Source organism: Tupaia chinensis, unplaced genomic scaffold (assembly GCF_000334495.1).
Source record: "Tupaia chinensis unplaced genomic scaffold, TupChi_1.0 Scaffold147980_1, whole genome shotgun sequence".
Taxonomy (NCBI): Eukaryota; Metazoa; Chordata; class Mammalia; order Scandentia; family Tupaiidae; genus Tupaia; species Tupaia belangeri.
Window position 1 is genome coordinate 586,010 of NW_006207830.1, and position 20,339 is coordinate 606,348.

The window sequence follows — 20,339 nt, forward strand, 5'->3', positions numbered from 1 at the left end:
TAAGAAAACCAGTTTTAACTTAAATCAAAGAAATGCCAAGGAACTTTGCTTAAAGCCAGGAAACAGGTTAGGATTCTGTTCAAATGGTAGGTGCATGAACCTATCAGTCTCATGTACTTTTATCTTCTGTTCTGGTTCAGTTTTCGTGATTAAATTCTGGGATATAATATTCAGCTCCAGACTTGTCCCTATGATTAAGTTGGCCACTTTTTTAGGTTTTGAACTCTTATTTCCATGTGTCTGTATTTAATTTTCCTAATATAGCACATTGAGAACTTCTTGGAGATCTGATCTGGTGCTGGTAAATTCTTTCAGGTTTTGTTTATCTGAGAATGTTCTTGCCTTTTCTTCCCACCTGAAAGATAATCTTGCTGGGTACAGTATTCTTGGCTGAAATTGCTTTTCTCTTAACACTTTGAATATATTTTCCCATTCTTTCCTCACTTGCATTGTTTCCGATGAGAGATCTGCTGTTAGCCTGAAGGGACATCCTTTGTATGTAACTTGATGTTTTTCTCTTGCCGATCTTAGTATCTTGTCTTTGTCTGTGGTTTTGGTCAACCTGGATGTAATGTGTCTTGGAGAAGATCTTCTTGGGTTGATTCTATTTGGGGTCCTTTGTATTTCTTGGGGCTGGATCTTTGAATGCCTCTCTAGATTTGGAAAGTTTTCTTGCAGGATTTCATGGAATAGATTATCAATGCCCTTATGGATCTCTTCTCCTTCTGGAATGCCAGTTGTCCAGATGTTTGGATGTTTTATGGTATCTAGTACTTCTCACATATAATTCTCAAATTTTTGTGCCATTTTCTCAGTCTTTGTGGTGGATTTTTCTAGGCCAGCAATTTTCTCTTCTATGTTTGAGATTCTATTTTCTGTCTGATCTAGTCTGCTTTTAATACTTTCAAAGGAGATTTTGACTTCCTGTATTATAGACTTCATTTCTAACAGTTCCTTCCGTTTGATTCTTTTGTAAAGTGTGTAATTCCTCTTTTAGATCTTGCAAGAATTTCCTCACCTCCTGGAACTCGTCAACTTCTTTCTCCTTTCTCTTTAGCAATTCATTGTCTCTCTTCTCTTCCATCTCTGTTAGCTTCACCATTATGAATGCTCTAAATTCTTTATCAGACATTTCCATGATTTTCATTGAACTGCTTGTGGATGAAGAAGTGCTATTCTTTTTCCTTGGAGGAGAGGTATTTTCTTGCTTTCTCGTATTTCTTGTGGTCCTGCGGTGATTTCTTTTCATCTGATGGATGGTGTGTTTCTTTCTAATTCTTGAAGTTCAATCTGAATGTTCAGGAGCAAGCAGAAAGAGATAATCTGGAATCTCTTCGCCATTCTGTTGTGATCACTGATGCAGCAGATTTAGTAGATATTGAGGAATACTTTAACCTTAATAGTATTTGGATGTTTAGCTACAGTGCCCTTAGATCCATCTAGAAATGCATTAAATGGATATTGAATAGTGGAGAGACAAGAAGAAAGAAAATGAAAAAGAGAGAGAGAAACAACAGCAAAGAAAGAGGAAAACAGATAAAAAAAATTATAATTATTGTTTTTCTTTTTTTTTTAAAAAAAAGGCATAAAATAGAAAACTGTGCAGTGCACAAGTATGCCATGTGAAATGCCTAATTCACAGGAGCCATGAGGAATCTTATTCTGAAGGCCTCATTCTCCTGCCTGGGTGGGAGGGCCAGAAGGGATTATTAATAAGACAAAAGATGGAGCTGAGAGCAAAATAAAAACTTTATCTTTAAAAAAATTGTAAAAAGAAAAAATTACAAAAGACAGAAGCAGGGAGAGACAGAGACAGAGACACAGAAACAGAGATAGAAGGCCAGAGGGGCTCCCTACCATGCTAACTGTTTGCTGGCGGCTGAATTGTCAGTAGAAAATCTTCATTTCTCTTGTGCCCTAAAATACCTAGTTCACAGGAGCCATGAGGAATCTTCTTCTCGACTTAATGTTCTTCTAAACAAAGTTTAATCTTCATTTCTTTTTCAATGAGAAGGAGACTGGTAGAATGGTCATATAAACCCAGTCCTGCCTTGTAGTCTCTGGGTCACACTGCAGCACCCTGCTCCTGTGACAGAGCCAGAGCCACCGGGCTTCATTCTGTGTTTATTGGGTCACATTCTTTTTTTTTTTTTTTTATAGAAGTTTTATCTTTTTTTTATTTTAATTTTTATTATCATCATAATCTTCTTTATATTACATTGGATTACATATAATTTTACAGTGTATTACATTGCTTTTTCAAAAGGGAATGCCATGCATGCCAGTCAGTAGAGACATTAATCTCCCCACTTTATCAATTATCTTTTCTATGTTTTTCTCAATCATTATTATTATTATTATAATTATTTTTTTAAAACAGTCAATCACTATTTCTCATTTTGCTTGTAAAAACATTTTACCCATCATGAAATATTTCTCAGACCAATCCAGTTGAGAATACTATACATGTCATCATCAACAGGTAATAAGCCATATCTGTTTCTCACTAACATCCTACCTCTCTATTGTTCTCTTGCTATCTTTCTCTATCCTCTTCTCTTCACTTCCCCCATTCCACACTGTCCTATTCTCATTAAGTACCTTCACTGTGTTTATGTCCTCCGAATTTTTGCTCTCTATTATAGAGTGCGGATAGTCGGTATATATTGAGTGGATACATACAATATCTTTCTTTCATAGCCTGGCTTACTTCACTCAGCAATAGATCCTCCATATCTGACCATTTTCTATCAAATTCCAGGGTCTTGTTATTTTTTATGGCTGAGTAGTATTCCATAGAGTATATATACCACACTTTTCCAATCCATTCATCAGTTTGTGGACATTTAGGTTGGTTCCATGTCTTGGCAATTGTGAATAATGCTGCAATAAACATGGATGTGCAAGCACTTTTCTGACTGAGCGTTCTCCTGTCTTTTGGGTAAATACCCAGAAGTGGGATTGCTGGATCAAATGGTAGTTCTATTTGTATATCTTTGAGGAAACTCCATATTGTTCTCCACAGTGGTTGAACTAGTTTACATTCCCACCAACAGTGTAGGAGGGTTCCCTTTTCACCACATCCCTGCCAACACTTATCACTTTTTATATTCTTAATCTTTGCCATTCTGACAGGTGTTAGGTGGTATCTCATTGTGGTTTTTATCTGCATCTCCCTTATGATGACGGATGTTGAACATTTCCTCATATGCTTTTTGGCTGTTCGTATGTCTTCTTTAGAGAGATTTTTGTTCAGCTCATTTTCTATTGGGTCACATTCTCATCCGAGGCATTTTGGAATGATTTATCCTCTTTATCAACCTACCACTTAACCTAATTATTTTAAAACATGTCTGTGTTATATCATGGTATCAGTTAATAGTGCATTTATATATATCTAGAGGCAAAGGGGAACAATAAAGGAAAATTTGAGCAACTCTAATCTAAGTTAGGCTGAGAAGTCCACATACTTTCTTCTTGTGAAATATAAACACCAAATTTTGGCCAATCCACGTAAAAATCCCAAACTAACTTACATATTGCTTAAATGAAGATCATTCTACTGCATGGTCTTGGGTGATTAAGATATTTAGTGTTTAAGTTCATTGGGATCTGGATACTTTTGTGGCATTATGAAACTCCTGGAAGGTCATGAATGTGATTCTGAATTACTCCTCACTTTCACCAAAATCATTGGCTTATATTTATGTGTGTGTGTGTGTGTGTGTGTGTGTGTGTGTGTGTGTATGTGTGTGTGTGTGTGTGTGTGTGTGTGTGTGTGTGTATGTTTAAGTATGCTGCTCTAAGGTATTTTATGAAATAAAGAGAACACTGATTTGTCTCTATATCAATCAGGAAGCCCATGTTAGAATTTTAGTGTAAATGCAAGGAAAAATAAAATGTTCTCCATCTCACAAGAAAGAGTATTTTTTTAATATACAATATACATAATTTATTTTGCTTTCTTTACTATCATGAAAAAGTACTTTTTATTTGTAGAAGATATGGAAAATGTTATAAAAAGCATATTCTTTTTTTCTGATTTAGTTTTTTGTTTATTTTTATTTTTACCTACCGGTGCTTTAAGGCTTCTCTTGTAAGACAAGTATTTCCTAGAAAGAAGCAGAGGAAATCTAATGGAATGAAAGAAAAATAGGAATGAGAGAGGGAGACGGGAGGGAAAGGAAAAAGGAAAGGGAAGAATTCAAGAGAGTTGGGTAGCTGTGTTTTAGAACTCATTTTAGAATGGTGTTCTCTTACCTCAATCTTTGTCTATCAACACAGGTGACTGAAAATCAGTTAAGTGGAAACTATAAGTCACCAGTGCATTGTGCTGTGCCAGATATAATCTCTTCTGAGATAGATAAGTGTCACTTTAACCCACAGTAAGGTCATCATTCTGGCTAGAAACCAGTGAACACCACACTGGGGGGGAAAAGAGTTACTTCTGCCCCTTTTTTTTTTTAACAAAAAAGAGAGTTCTTGGCTAAGAGGCTGTTATGCTTACTGTAGACACAGAGAGAGAAAGAAAGAGAGCAAGAAATCACTCCCCTGGGGGATAGCATGCAGTAATCCCCTCTCCATTCTTCTCTCAGGATTTGGGCATGCACTCACTCAAGCCCACTGTGAGTCTCACACTGCTGGGTCTACATTCAAACCATGGTTGTCCTTGTGGGAATCCAACACCTTAACCACTACACCACTGATTGGTTCCTCATTTTCATCTTAAATAAATATACTTTCTTTATTTCCCTTTACTTTTCAGCAGGCAAATGTTAAAACACACCTAGTAGTGTTTTGCAGTCTCTTCTATTCTTTGTTGTTTTTTGTTTGTTTGTTTTGTTTTGTTTTGTTTTTTTGAGAGATTTTTCCTGTAGGGAATGTTCAATCACCAGAGAGTCAGAAAAGGACAGAGAGACAGGCAATGAGAAATCACACGCTACCCTCCTGAGGAAATGGACATGCCACAATCTCTTCTCCTTCATTCTCCTCTTGGGATTTTGGGCATGCATGTATACATGCCTGGCGAGAGTTTCAAGCCTCTGGGTCTGGGACTCTATACGTGATTTTCCATTTGGGACTTCATTGTCTTCACCATTGCACCACCTGCTGGCACCTGCTCCTGTATTCTTTAAACACACACACACATTTTCCTTATAATCATTCTACCAGTTGTCACTACAACATAACACATGGCAATACTAAAATTTAATGAGCATATATAAGGTTACAATACTTTAGAAAATCTCTTCCAATTTTATCATAATAGATTTTCTCTATAGTTCATTAAAATGTAATTCCAACTGTAATTTCTGTCTCTAGTCTCTCCTCCAGCTCCTTTGCTGTTCTTCAAATGGCCAGGTTTGTGGGTTAAGAAATTTCCTTAGTGAATGGCATAATTAAATATTTCTTCTGATTTTCTCCTGATACAAACAGGGTGTTCAATAAATCACTCTAAAACAAGCTCTGACTGAGATCATGATGACATAGTGATGGTGCTATTTTCCCCACTTACTCTGTTGTACTCACCATTGTCCCCTTAGAAGGGGGTGCTGTCTTGCCTTGTGTGTCACGTCTAGCTGTGGGTGGGCTGGGCCTACACCTGAGCATCCAGAACGCCTAGTGTTCTGGGGATTTCCTACTGCACCATGCTGCCAGTATCACAAATTACTCCTCCTCTTACAGGAAGTGAAGCAGGAAACCTTCCCACACAAGGGCTGTTGATGAGAAGATAGCCTAATTACTCATTGTGTTTTCCTAACATGTTAGATTTTCTCTTTGGCCTCCACGGAGACTGGAGTTAGTAATTAGTCCTCAACATTCTTGTAATCTAAGGAGAAAGATGACATACTACATACTGAGGTTCTCACAGTTATACCAGCTCCTAGTTTTCATAGTATTTTATCATTTGTAATATTTACCTGCAAAAGTTCACATCTATTGAAATTATTAAAACAAGAGAAGAAAGTGAGACTCTCAAATAACATGAATTACTTCTTTATAACAAGCATGAGGCCAATATAATATAATATAATATATATATATATATATTATATTATAAATCGTTTTCCATGCAAAATGAAGATTCTGTGGCCCCTCCAAACATAACTGGAAAATGTCTACATTGGCACAGAATCTAATTCCCACACTTTGAAGTTGTCTATCCTAAATGCTATGCTGGATCCAAACTATTCCAATATTAGTTTGCAGGGGTTTTGTGCAGATATTGGGAAACAAACCCATGTGCTGTTTCCTGCCTGATCTGTGTAGGATTGACAGACACATGGTCATCACACTGAAGTTCAATGTGTTTCTTTTCTAGACCATGCAAAGTTCCAACAGAATAGGCATCCTGTCTGTCTTATTCACAGTTATATCTACAGGACACAGGCCAGGGACATAGTAAGGTTGTAGGCTTGTTGTTTGAAAGAATAAAGAAATGTTACTTAGCCATTGAAATTAATAAAAATTAATTAAAATTAATTAAATATTAAAAAATCAATTGCACAGTTTGTGACCAAAAATGAGAAATGTGTATGAAAAATGAGGATACTGAATAATAAGATGCCTTATTGAGATATGTTAATATTTAAGTAAACTTTTCTGTTTACAAACCACAATCTGAATGATTTGTTATCTAAGACTGGCTTTAGAATTTTTTTTTACATATTTTAAATTTCATTTTGTCTTTTACATTCAATCACATTATTTAGCTTACAAACTGAATATTTCAACATGTGAACATTTCTCCCTAGTCCAGTTGACAAAAATATCTTCAACAGGTAATACCACATTTCTCTGTCCCATTAATGCTTTGTCTCTCTATTTTTCTTCTGAATGTCCTTCCTCAGACTCTACTCTTTTACAAACATTATATCTGGTGTTCACATCAATTTACTGTGTTTCTATATCCTTTAGTCAATCAGTTTCAGTCATAGAGTGAGGACATTCCGTGTATATTAAGTGGGGACATACAGTGTCTCTCTTTTATAGCCTGGCTTGCTTCATGCAGCAGTAAATCTTCCAGATTCTTCCACCTTCTGTCAAAAGCCAGAATTTTGTTGTTGTTGTTGTTGTTGTTGTTGTTTATGGCTGAATAGTACGCCATACAGTATATGTGCCAAAGTTTTTCAATCCATTTATCTGTTCGTGGGCATTTGGGTTGGTTCCATGTCTTAGCAATTGTGAATAGTGACGCTATAAACATCGATGTGCAAGCACTTTTCCCATTAAGAATTCTTCTGTCCTTTGGGTAGATACCAAGGAGTGGGTTTGCTGGATCATATGGTGGTTCTATCTGTAGATTTTTGAGGAATCTCCAAATTTTTCTCCACAGTGGCTGGACTAATTCACATTCCCAGCAGCACTGTAAGAGAGTTCCCTTTCACCCCACTCCACCACTTGTCATTTTTTTGTTTGTTTAATCTTAGTCTTTCTGACTGGGATTAGGTGGTATCTCATTGTTATTTTGATCTGCATTTCCCTTATAGTGAAGGATGTTGAACATTTTTTCATATGCCTTTTGGCTATTTGTATGTCATCTTTAGAGATTTATTTTTTTCAGCTCATTCTCCCAACTTCTAATAGGGTCGATCATCTTTTTTGTAACAGCTGCTTGAGTTCCTTGTGTATTCTGGTTATCAATTCCTTATCTGACAAATAGTTTACAAAAATATTTTCCCATTCTGAGGGCTATCAATTCACACTAATTATTATGTCTTTTGCAATAAAAAAATTTCTTAGTCTGATGTAATCCCACTTTTCTACTTTGGAGACTGCACTTTGGGGGTCTTATTTAAGAAATATTTGCCCACCCCAATGTCTCCCAGAGTTTCCCCAATGTTTTCCAGGAGCAATTTTATAGTTTGATGTCTTAGACTTAGATCTTTGATAGACCTTTTCTTGATTTTTGTCAAAGGTGAGAGGTAGGGGTTCAGATACATCTTTCTTCCGGTGGATATCCAATTATTCCAGCACCATTTGCTGAAGAGGTCTTCCTTTTCCCAGTGGATTGACTGGTACCCTTTGTCAAACATCAGTTTACTGTATGTTTGGGAATTTATTTCTGGGGACTCTATTCTGTTCCATTGGTCTACATGTCTGTTTCTGTGCCAATACCATGCTGTTTTAATTACCACAGCTTTGTAGTATATTTTGGGGTCAGGGAGTGTGATGCAGTGCACATCATTCTTCTTGTGTAGTATTGCTTTGGCAACATGGGTCTTTTATGATTCCTGACAAATTTTATGATTGTCTTTTCTAGATCTGTGAAAAATGTGTCTGGTACTTTGATTGGCATTGCATTAAATTTGTAGATTAATTTGGGTAAAATTGCCATTTTGATTATATTAATTCTTCCAATCCAGGAACATGGGATGTCCTTCCACTTTTTTGTGTCATTTTCTATTTCTTTTTTTAGTTTCTCATAGTTTTCTTTGTGGGGGTCTTTAATTTCTTTGGTTAGATTCATTACTAAGTATCTTATACTATTTGTGGCTATGGTAAATGGACTTTTTTTCCATTCTATCTCAGTCTGCCTGTTGTTCATATTTAGAAATGCTATAGATTTCTGTACATTGATTTTGTATCCTTCAACATTACTGCATTCATGTATTATGTGCAGAAATTTTTTCATGGAAAATATTGGGTCTTCTATGTATACATTAATGTCATCTGCAAATAGAATTTCACCTCTTATTTTCCTATTTGAATGCCTTTTATTTTTTCCTCTTTTCTGATTGCATTGGTGAGGACTTCCAGTACTATATTGAAAAGGAGTAGAGAAAATGGGCATCCTTGTCTTGTACTCATTTTTAGTGAAAAAGTTTTCAGCTTTTCTTTATTTAGGATAATGTTCACTATGTTTTTTTTATATTATTTATATTTCTTATAAATTGTTGGATACGATTTGCTAGTATCTTGTTGATAATCTTTGTGTCCATATTCATCAGAGATATTGGTCTATAGTTTTCCTTCCTTGTCCTGTCTTTATCTGTTTTAAGGATAATGGTTATAGATGCTCCATGGACTGAATTAAGGTGAGATTCACCCTTTTGGATCTTTAGAAATCACTTGAGCAGAATGGGGGCTAACTCTTCTTTGAAAGTTTTGTAGAATTCAGAGGCGAAGCCATCAGGGCCAAGGCTTTTCTTTGTTGGAAGGTTATTTATTACTGATTCAATCTCCTTGCTTGTTATGGGCCTATTTAGACTTTCTATGTCCTCCTGGTTCAATCTTGGTAGATTATATGTGTCCAGGAATTGTCCATCTCATCCAGATTTTTTAATTTTTTTCATTTTTTAGAGGGCCTTTATTCCTCACTACCTAGGATTTTTGGCTCTGAGTACCAGATCTCAACATTAACATATTTAATCCTTGACCCTACCCTGAGCTCACTGGGTTCCTGGGCTGAGACTTTCCTGATGTCTCATGAGATATGCAGTGCAGGACTTTGCTCTGTGATAATCTCTACAGATATATTTTTAATTTTTTTCATTTTTTAGAGGGCCTTTATTCCTCACTACCTAGGATTTTTGGCTCTGAGTACCAGATCTCAACATTAACATATTTAATCCTTGACCCTACCCTGAGCTCACTGGGTTCCTGGGCTGAGACTTTCCTGATGTCTCATGAGATATGCAGTGCAGGACTTTGCTCTGTGATAATCTCTACAGATATATATCTATAGTTACATATAGAAAACCAACAAAACCAATGACAGTGAAATTCACACTTGGGGGGGTCAATATTAATCATGAAGATTAGGCACTAAATTATAAGAGAGTGATAGTAATACACCACCAATGCAAAAGACCTCTCATGTATGTATCTGTAGATATATATCTATATATCATGTATTCTAAAGTTGCAAATTATTAATTTCTATCAGTAACAAACCAATGCTGAAATGAACTCAAGGAATTAAGAATCATTATGTTAAGCTTTCTAATTTCCTCAGTTAATTTTGAAATCTGCTGAATTATTTTTTCCTTTTTCAGTCCTTGTTTTACTTGACTGGTGGTATTTCACACACTGACCACTTCCTTCTTGGACTTGATCCTCTCTTGGTTTCTGAGACCTTACTCTCCCCTGGTTTTCTAATCATTCTGATATTTCCTTCTAGTGTCTATCTTCTTTTTTTATTTTTTGGAGAGGTTTTTTTTTGCTATAGGGTGTATGCACTTGCCAGATAGAGAGAGACAGAGAGACAGAAAGCGAGAAATCACCCCCCAGTGGGGATGGCCATGCTGCAATCCCTTCTCCTCCATTATCCTCTCGGGATCTTGGGCACACACGCACACGCGCCCGGTGTGAGTTTAAGCCACTGGGTCCGGGACTCGAACCACGGTTGACCATGTGGGAGTCCAGCGACATAGCCATTACGCTAACTTCTGGTCCCCGTGTCTATCTTCTTTAACCCATTCCTTAAATGCTAGTGTTCAGTCTTTGCCTCTTTTCTTTTCTTATGCTGTATACTTCATCTGATTATTTCACTTGATTGTTCTCATTAGCCTTAGGGCTTCAAGCTTCCATCTTTATACCAATATCTATATTTATTCTTTACACTAATCTTTATCTCTAGATCTTTCTTTTGAGTGCTATAAGTATACTTTAAAGTGACTAGTAGTCATGTTCATTAGATGCCTTTGAGCATGTGAGAAGAACATCAAAATAATACTTACCTGGCAGGGGATATACCATGATCACAAAGGTGGTTTTCCCAGGGCGAGGCTTATCCATTGCACTCTGGATGTGCTGACCCCTGCGATTTCCCCAAATGTGGGAAACTTGATTGCATAATTTGTGGTAGTGGGGGACTATGTTCGCGCTCTCCCCTGGTAAAAAAATTAAAAAAAAGAAGAACATCAAAATAAAAATGTCTGAAACCAAAGTTGTTTCCACATCATTAATCTTTCTTTCATATTGCCTACTTTAATTAAAGGCATGTCATATTTATTCTGGTTGCTCCAACCAGAAGCTTTAAAGTCATCTAAGATACACTTCTCATTCTCACCACCTTCAAGATTTCAAAATTTAAGTCCTGTTGAGTGTGTCCAACTTCTCAAAACTAGCCTTTCTTTTACATCTTTGAAGTCACTTATCATTTCTCAGTGGTAGTTTCTAAAATTGCCCTTTACCTGTTCTCTAAAAATGTTCTTTCGCCCCACATTCCTTTCCCTTGCTGCAATCAGAGTAATACTTCTCAGTGCCAATTTAACAATGACTCTATCTTGCTTAAAATCTTTTTTTTTTTGAAGAGATTTTTGCTATAGGGCGCATGTGCTCGCCAGACAGACAGACAGAGAGACAGACAGACAGAAAGCGAGAAATCACCCCCCAGGAGGGATGGCCATGCCGCAATCCCTTCTCCTCCATTCTCCTCTCAGGATCTTGAGCACGCACGCACACGTGCCCAGCGTGAGTTTAAAACCTACCGGGTCCAGGACGCGAACTGGAAGTCCAGCGACATAGCCATTACGCTAACTGCTGGTCCCATCCTGCTTAAAATCTTTTAATGCATCCTTCCTAACCATGAGATGAAAATTAAACACCCTGAACTCACTCATCAAGATCCTTTAGCATCTTCAGCCTTTGTCTTTGTTATTCCTCCCACATATGCTCTGTCCCAGTCACACTGAAAGTGCTGCTGCTTCCTGAATATCTCCTTCTTGTATACCATGTTGCTTCTTCATATTTCCCTAAAAACTGCATGTACTGAAGTGCAAGTTATGATAGTAGGCATGGTTATTGTCAAATGGGACTTTCAGCGTATACTGAGGTTAGAAAAAGAGAGGATGTAGTAGAGAAGGTGGTGTGATTTATGTCATTGGAACAAAGACTTCAAAAGTGCTTACTTACTCCTTGTAGAGGCAGAGTTTTTTCCAAGGGAGATGAAGTTCTCTAGGATAATAAAGCTATAAAGATTGTGTGTGTGTGTGTGTGTGTGTGTGTGTGTGTGTGTGTGTGTTTGAAGGGATGAGGATCAGAGAATATGGAATTCTTGAGAGGAAGGTGAGATAATCTGCATTTCTGTTGTCTACAGGATCAAGTTGTAAAATCTGAAAAGTGTGATAACTCTGAGGCAATGACTCCTTTGCAGCTGATGAATCCTTATAGCAGAACTTAATTCCAGAACGTCTTATGTTATACTTTGGGGTTGCTGAGTCAGGGCTAATTTGCCAATTAGCATATAGTTTCAACCTGAAATTGAAGAGTATATCTGGAATCCAAAAAAGAATGTATTTTTTCCTGGTAAATAAGGGATTTGATTAATCATACTAACATCTTGCATATTTGAACATTTAGTCAATATCAGGCATTGTTCTAAGAGTTTTATATCCACTCATTTACTCTTTACAAAATTATGACATATGTACTATTCTTAGTTCTTTTTTTTACAGTACAGAAAGATTGAAATAATTGCCTCAAGGCACAGTGCTATGTGGTAGAACCATGACTGGAATCCAGCACTCTGGTCCCAGAGCATGTTCTCTTAGGCATATTAGACCAAGGTTTCAGTCAAGAATGAAACCAGGAAGAAGAGTAGGGACCAGAACAATAACCTATGAGACAGGGAGGATTTGTGATTGCTGATTTATAACTTGTTGCATGCATGTACAGAACACACATTCATACATACAATTGGGTGTATGCTCTTACACATATACATACTTAGACACATACACACTCATGTACACAAACATACACAGCACACATGTTCAGTTATGTGCCCCTATACATATAGAGATGGTCATGGGTTTACCTGGGTTTGGTCTTTGAAGAAATCTCATTATTTCTGTTAACAGATCTGAATATTATCGAATGAACTAAAATAGGGACAGTGTGTTATCACAATGTCTTTATATTTTTTTCTCATTTATGAGTAATTTTTTTACAGCTTAAAGTTAAATATAGTTTAAGATTGAGAACTCTGAAATGTAATTTTTCATAGCTATTTATAAGGCACCTTTAAACAGATAATTAAAGAATTACTTTAAAATGTAGATCTAATGGGAGAATTTGGTAGATGATTTGATCTTATCACATAGTATCATCTCAAAGATGACACTTTCAGCCTGAATTATGGAATAATATTTTGACCACTGCCCTTTGAGGTGATCAGGAGCTCCATACTTTATGCTATTTCAATAGCAACAGCTGTGTAGAAGTTGGGAGGATGTGACTTTCGGCTCTGTCTGTGACCATGCTTGGTATAAGGATGACACTTAGAAAGATGGGACCAGCAGTTAGTGTAATGACTATGTCATCGGACTCCCATGTAGTCGACCGGGTTCAAGTCCTGGACCCGGTGGCTTAAAACATGCTGGGCGCGTGTGCGTGCATGCCCAAGATCCCAAGAGAATGGATGAGAAGGAATTGTGGCGTGGCCATCCCCCCTGGGGGGTGATTTCCCGCTTTCTGTCTCTCTGTCCCTCTCTGTCTTTCTGGCGAGCGCACACGCCCTATAGCAAAAAAAAAAAAAAAAGAGAGAAGAAAACCTCTCCAAGAAAGATACCTAAGCAACTTAAATCCCCGTGGGAGCAGTTGCCTTAGTTGGGAGCGTTTGGTGCCAAGGATCAGAAAGTCACTCCAGCAAGCTCAAAGAGGACATTATAGGAAGGATCCAGAAGTATCATGGAACAAGGTTAGGAAGTACAGTTGGGCTTCCTCTTCCTTCTTCTCTCTCTCTCATAGGCTGTGGGGTCTTTCATCTCTGTCCCTGTTTTGGCCTATATTCTTGTCTATTTTTTGCAAAATGGCTCTTCTTTTTTCTTCGCCCATACTTGACTTGACTCTAGCTTTATATCACTTCTGGTGCATGTTGGAGTCTGATCCAGGTCTCTGAATCTCAATTTAGAACTGTGGAAGAGAAGCTGCTATATGAGCTCTGTGCCCAAGCTTGGTTCAATTACCTATGGTTAAGTAGGTGGGTGTGAGTTCTCTGTCCAATGCCCACTCTGTAGGGATTTTTGGCACAGACTCTCAGAAAGGGCACATGGGAAGAGTAGAGAATGGGAGGAATTAATTAATGGAGAAAATTACTTAAATATCTGTAGTATAGCAGTGGCTATTTTTCTAGGTTTATGTTCCTTGATACCTTCAAATCTTAAGAGCAGGTTTGTGTGAATGAACCTGTAAAATTAATACATGACTATTAAGACACAGAAAGCTTAAAACAGTTGCCTAAAGTCACAGTGCTATGTGGAAAAGCCAGGATTAGAACCCAGCACTCTGGCTCCTGAGCCTGTCCTCTTAACTACATTGAAGCAGCGGTATAGGCAAGAATGAAACCAGGAAGAAAAGTTGGGACTGGAGAAGGGGCCTGTGAAGCAGGGAGGATTTATGATTGCTCTCTTATTACTTGTTGCTCATGTGTACACATACACATGTATACATTCACACACACATATGTACACACTCTCAAATCTGCATTCACAATATGTGCATAGTCTTATATGGATACACATGTATACTCAATCTGAACTCTTGCTGAAATAAAACTCTTTCCTGAAGTATTTCGGGCATACCTAAGGGGTATCTTACCTGGCTCTTGCTCTAGCTGACTCTTATTTTGTCCTCTGCCACATCAATTTGAGCCATTCTGGTTCCAGCTGTTTTAGCCTATTCTGCATGGACTTCTGTACCCAAGTAAACCCAGGTTTCTGCTGGTAGATCCTGGTGGATCCTGGCTAGTAATGCCATCCATCCTTCCATGGTTTGGAACAGGAAAATGCTTTCTCTTCTGTGTCATTCTTAACTGAGGCAGGAGGGGCTATGGTGGGTTAGGCAGCCTTGAAAGATTGCAGAACTTAGTACAGCAACTCTTTCCATCCTTACATAGGCTCCTTTCTTCCCAAGGCCACACATACTGCCAAGACAGCTGAATTTGGAAGGCTTTAAGAGAGAAAAATGAGACACACTCTGAAAGACAGACTTTGTATGTCCACATTCACATACCAAATGTCTGCATTCTATAGTAGAAATGGAAAGTTGGGAAGGTATATTAGTAGGGAGCGAATGGTAGGTACTAGAGATAGTAAGGATAGGGATAAAATGGAAGTAGGTGACAAAGGGAGGGAGGGGAACAGAGGAAGAAACAGTAAGTACATTTAATTGACAAAAAATGAAAAGCTTTTTGGTAATGATAATGTATATAGTAATGTCTTTGTTTTAACTGATATGCATGGTATTTGTCCTGGAAAAAGCAATGTTGTACACTGTAAAGATATACGTGATTAAATGTAAATTTTTTAAAAATTTAAAAAAGAATAGGTCATTACTTGAAGCTCTCTCTTTCTGACCTGCCAGACTTTCTTGCTGATCTGCTGTGCCTGGTGAATGTTCTGTTTGGCTTTTTCCTTTGCTCTGGTTTCCATGGCATATTCACTTGTACACCATCATAAATAGCTGAGCTGTCTGAACCTCAGTATTGGGTACTGTCTAAGCTTTTACTCCAGTGAGGATCCTAGTTTCCACATAGGCTGAATCCAAATAGACGCTTGATGTGTGTGTGTGTGTGTGTGTGTGTGTGCATGTGCACATCTGAGACTACTAACTCTACTATCCATGTCGGTGCAGACTCCAGATATGCATAACCTGTCGCGTACTTTGTTAGAGATGCCTGGAACCTCTCATTTCCCTGTAGTCTGTGCACAGATCTCTCATACATATCAGTCTCTTACTACTGGTTGAAAGTATCTCAAGAACTCTCAGGTTAAGGTGTTCTTAATTTGAGATTTTGGCCTCTGAGGGGGTCTGTATGAGAGTTCCAAGGGGTCTGTGAGAAATTATCTCCAAAGTGTTATAGACAGGTGAACCTTGGTAGAGGAGATTATCCATAACCTTTGTTAGAGGCACAAAAATATCCAGATCCCCAAAAGTCTGGAAGCCAGAGACCTACACTTACCTGGCATCTGGGAAGCACTGAGTGTCACCAAATCCAGAAATGTGGAGGGAGTAAGGAAACCAACACTCACTGAATAATTGCTGTGGTCCCATACCCTGAGCTGTTTGTTAGTTTGTTTGGAGAGGTTTTTGCTATAGGACGCATGCACTTGCCAGAAAGAGAGAGAGAGACAGAGAGACAGAAAGCGAGAAATCACCCCCCAGGGGGAATGGTCACACCACAATCCTGTCTCCTCCATTCTCCTCTTGGGATCTTGGGCATGCATGCACACATGCCCGGCATGAGTTTAAGCCACCAGGTCTCAGACTCAAACTACAGTCAACTACATGGGAGTCCAGCAACATAGCCATTACGCTCGCTAACTGCTGGTCCCAAAATGGACAATGGCCTCCCCATCAGGGAACTGAGCCCCAGTCTCCTGCGTGACGGGTGGGAATACTCACCACTATACTAATGAGGATGGTGACTGCTTTTTTTTTTTTCTTTTTTTTTTTTTTTTGAGAGAGAAGGTTTTGCTATAGAGTGCATGCACTCACGGAGAGACAGAGAGAAAGAAATCACCCCCAGCGGGGTTGGCCACTCCACAACTCCTTCTTCATTCTCCTCTTGGAATTTTGGGCACACACACACATGTGCGCAGCTCGTTTTAAGCCATTGGGTCCAGGACTCAAACTGCAGTCAACTACCTGGGAGTCCAGCAACGTAGCCATTATGCCATCTGCTGGTCCCAGAGCTGGATTCTTAAGGCATTTTCTCATTTTATTTTCAGAATGGCTCTGGGCAGTAGTTACTACTCCCATGTTCCAGATAAGAAATGGAAACCAAGAGGGGTTAAAGGAAGATGCACAGGGCTATATAGCTGCTAAGTCAAGTAACCAAGATTTGCATCCAGGATGGTGGCCTCTGGATGAATAATCATACACTTTCTGTGACATCATGATCCTCCCCAGAAAAACAAGAAATAATAATTTCCACAGATTTCATAAGCACATTGGTAAGTGCTGATTTCTAATTTTTCCATATCCTATACTACATGCTAACAGAATATATTAAATTGTAATATTGTTCATACAACAAACCTTTGATCAGACACCTATGGCGTTGTTTAATTTTTTAAACGCACTATCCTTGTTTTTTTGTCATGATTCCTATCATAATGATGTCTGTTATTAATTAATACAAGATACTATTTACCTTTCACTCTTTATTTTAAAGATACAAATGAGACCGTGTATAGTGGTTATTAAGGATTTTCTCCATTCTCCTGATAGTGAAGGTGGCACTTTAGACTGAGAAATTCATACTTTGTGACTAATTGTATATTCGTCTTTAAATTTTTAGGTACTGATATGACTTCTGATCATTTTTGGAAATAAATAGTAGATTAAGAATATCAGGGGGCTGGCTCCATGGCCTGTTGTTTAAAGAAGCTGGATTTCACATACCCAACCACACAGTTCAAGTCTCAGACCTGACTGACATCTTGAGAAATGCTCTGGGCACAAGTGTGTGCATGCCCCAGACCCTGAAAGGATGGAGAGATGGAGGAGAAGGGATTGCAACATGAAAATTTCCCATGAGAAGTACTTTCTGCGTTCCCTATTACTTATTTCAAATTAACATAGTCAGTTTTTTCTGCCTTTTAATGAAATTCCTTCCTGAGGTTGATTTGTTCATGAAGCCAATTGTATCTCCTCACTAGACCTGGGGTGGTAGGCCCCATGATAGTTAGTATGTCTGCTTCTTTAGAAAAATGTAGATTTGCTTGACAAACCAACAACAGTGAAGTCTGGGGCTTGTGGACATGGGATCTAGAATTGGAGGGGAGGTACTGGTCTTGTCCACAGCTGAATTTCCTAAAGTAGAGCAGCTGTTCTCAGTTACAACAGCTCACAGACAGTCTCCCAAACTTCCCTGATGGAAAGGAGCATTGTGGGCAGATGGCTTCCCAGAGCACTGCCAGGAGTTTCCAATTCTGCGGATTTTGGATGTGGCCTGGGAATTTGTATTATTAATGAAAACTCAACTAATTTCATTTTTCTCAAGAGGTTTGGGAAGGTACTTCTTAGGAACCCCTTCTCTTTCTTCCTCTTTACCCCATTCTAAAAAATCACAAAATTATCACATGATGATACTCTAAGTGATGCATTTTCTTTCTTAATGGTTTACTGAGTTACTGCCCTTATACCCACCGTTCATTTTATACACCTTCACCAGATTATTCTTCTGGAAACTGAACCTGATTATTATTTTCCTATTCAAAGAGCACCAAGCCTACTCTGTTGTCTGTAGAATTACGTCCAGATTGCCAGCCTGGAAATTAAGGCACTGCATAAATTAGTCCAACCTGCCTTTTCAAATTCTTTACTAAGTTCTTTTTTATGCCCTAGGATTCAGCCAGGGTAGCCATTTGATTTCCTTGCATACATTGTTGAATATCATGTCTCTTTTCCTTGGCTTATACTGTTCATCCTGCCTGGAATATTTTTCTTGTCCATGTTTTATCTGTCAAGCTCAAAAATTACCTGCTCTCTGAAGTGTGACCTCATTTTATCATTCAGAGCCTGAGAATCTATTGACTGTTATGTGTGTCAGGCATTATCTAAGCCCATTATATGTCTAATGTCATTTGATTCTCAATCCCTTAAGAGAACTTTCTCAACTATGAACTTTATCTTCATAGTATGGTAGCTCTTCATTATTCTCAGATTCTGCATTTGTGAATTTACCTCAGTAAATTTAGCTGTAAACCCCAAATTAATACTTATGGCACTTTGGGGGTCATTTGTAGACATGCATTAAGTGGTGACAAATTTCAGTTGCTGTGGTGCTCAACTCTCCCAGCTGAGTTTAAACAAGGTGTTACTCTGCCTTCTTGTTTCAGCTTTCATACCATAATCAAGTGACATTTTGAAGTCTACTTAGTGCCATATTTCCTGCATTGTGCTTTATGTTGCTAATTTCTCCGTTTAAAATCACCCCCAAGGCTTGTGCTGAAGTGCACACAGTACAAGAAGGCTGTGACGTATCTTATGAGAAAATTAAAAAAAATTCATGTCAGAAAAGCTTTGTGCTGATGTGAGTTATGGTGGTGTTGGCTGGGAGTTCAATATTGATGAATCAACAATAGAGTATATACTGAAAGAGAAAGAGAAACTCACTGATCTATGCCCAAGGTCACACCAGAAAGCAACTTCTATGGTGTGTGATGAAGTGATAGAAAAGAAAAAGCAGCTAAATTTGTGGATTCATGGGTTGCTGAGCAATACAAAATGCATAGTGGGCAGTACAGCTGTGATGTTGAAAAGTGAAATTTACAGACATTTTTCCTAGGGCCAGCAAAGTCTGTAGCTCTAACTAGCCAGTATTGGCTTAACTGGTTCATGTATTCCAAAAGATGCTGTCGTATGAAAGGTGTTAAACTTGCAGGTGGGGCAGGTTCTGCAGATTGGGAGGCAGCATTATTATGGAATAATTTTTTTTTGAGAGGTTTTTGCTGTAGGTCACGTACACTCGCCAGAAAGAGTGAGACAGAGAGAAAGTGAGAAATCACCCCCCCAGAGGGGATGGCAATGCTGCAATCCCTCTTCTTCCATTCTCCTCTCAGGATCTTGGGCACTCACATGCACCTGGTGAAAGTTTAAGGCACCAGGTCTGGGACTCGAACTGCAGTCGACTGCATGGGAGTCCAACGACATAGCCATTATGCCAACTGCTGGTCCCATTATGGAATAATTTTAAAAAAACATGCAAAGTGTCACCAGCTACTGGAAAAGGGTAATGTGAAAAAACAGTTTTTAAGCGTTAAGGAGACTGGCTCTGTTTACAAAGAAGTTAGCAAACACATTTATATAATGCAAACAGCAGCTGAACTGAGGCTCACAGGAATCTAATCCTGTATTTCACCTTGGAGCAAATAATTTAGTACTTGCTAACTCAATGTTCACAGAAAATTTATGGAATATAGCCGTTGCTATAATGAGAATCGACTTACTTTGTTTTTTACTTCCTTCATAACATCTGCTATTTTCTGCATTGTGTTGTAGACATTATACCATGTGTCACATACCCCACATCTCACGCATTGTATTATTTTATAATCTATTTGAGGGGATGATTGCGTCATCATTCATTCAGCCACAGTTTTTGAGTGTTCCTTAAGGGACTACCACTCTTCTTACAGAGCTGGATTCTTAAGGCATTTTCTCATTTTATTTTCAGAATGGCTCTGGGCAGTAGTTACTACTCCCATGTTCCAGATAAGAAATGGAAACCAAGAGGGGTTAAAGGAAGATGCACAGGGCTATATAGCTGCTAAGTCAAGTAACCAAGATTTGCATCCAGGATGGTGGCCTCTGGATGAATAATCATACACTTTCTGTGACATCATGATCCTCCCCAGAAAAACAAGAAATAATAATTTCCACAGATT

The 20,339-nt window shown here is 38.3% G+C and overlaps 1 non-coding gene and 1 pseudogene across 1 annotated transcript; both read left to right on the forward strand.

The window, feature by feature from the left end:
- Positions 1-6,473, forward strand: part of LOC102486627 (putative olfactory receptor 10D4) — an 8,123-nt pseudogene extending 1,650 nt beyond the window's left edge.
- Positions 6,474-10,674: 4,201 nt separating this feature from the next.
- On the forward strand, positions 10,675-10,838 carry LOC114006434 (U1 spliceosomal RNA). The gene has a single exon (XR_003548140.1). It is a non-coding gene; the product is annotated as a U1 spliceosomal RNA (small nuclear RNA).
- The last annotated feature ends 9,501 nt before the right edge of the window (positions 10,839-20,339 follow it).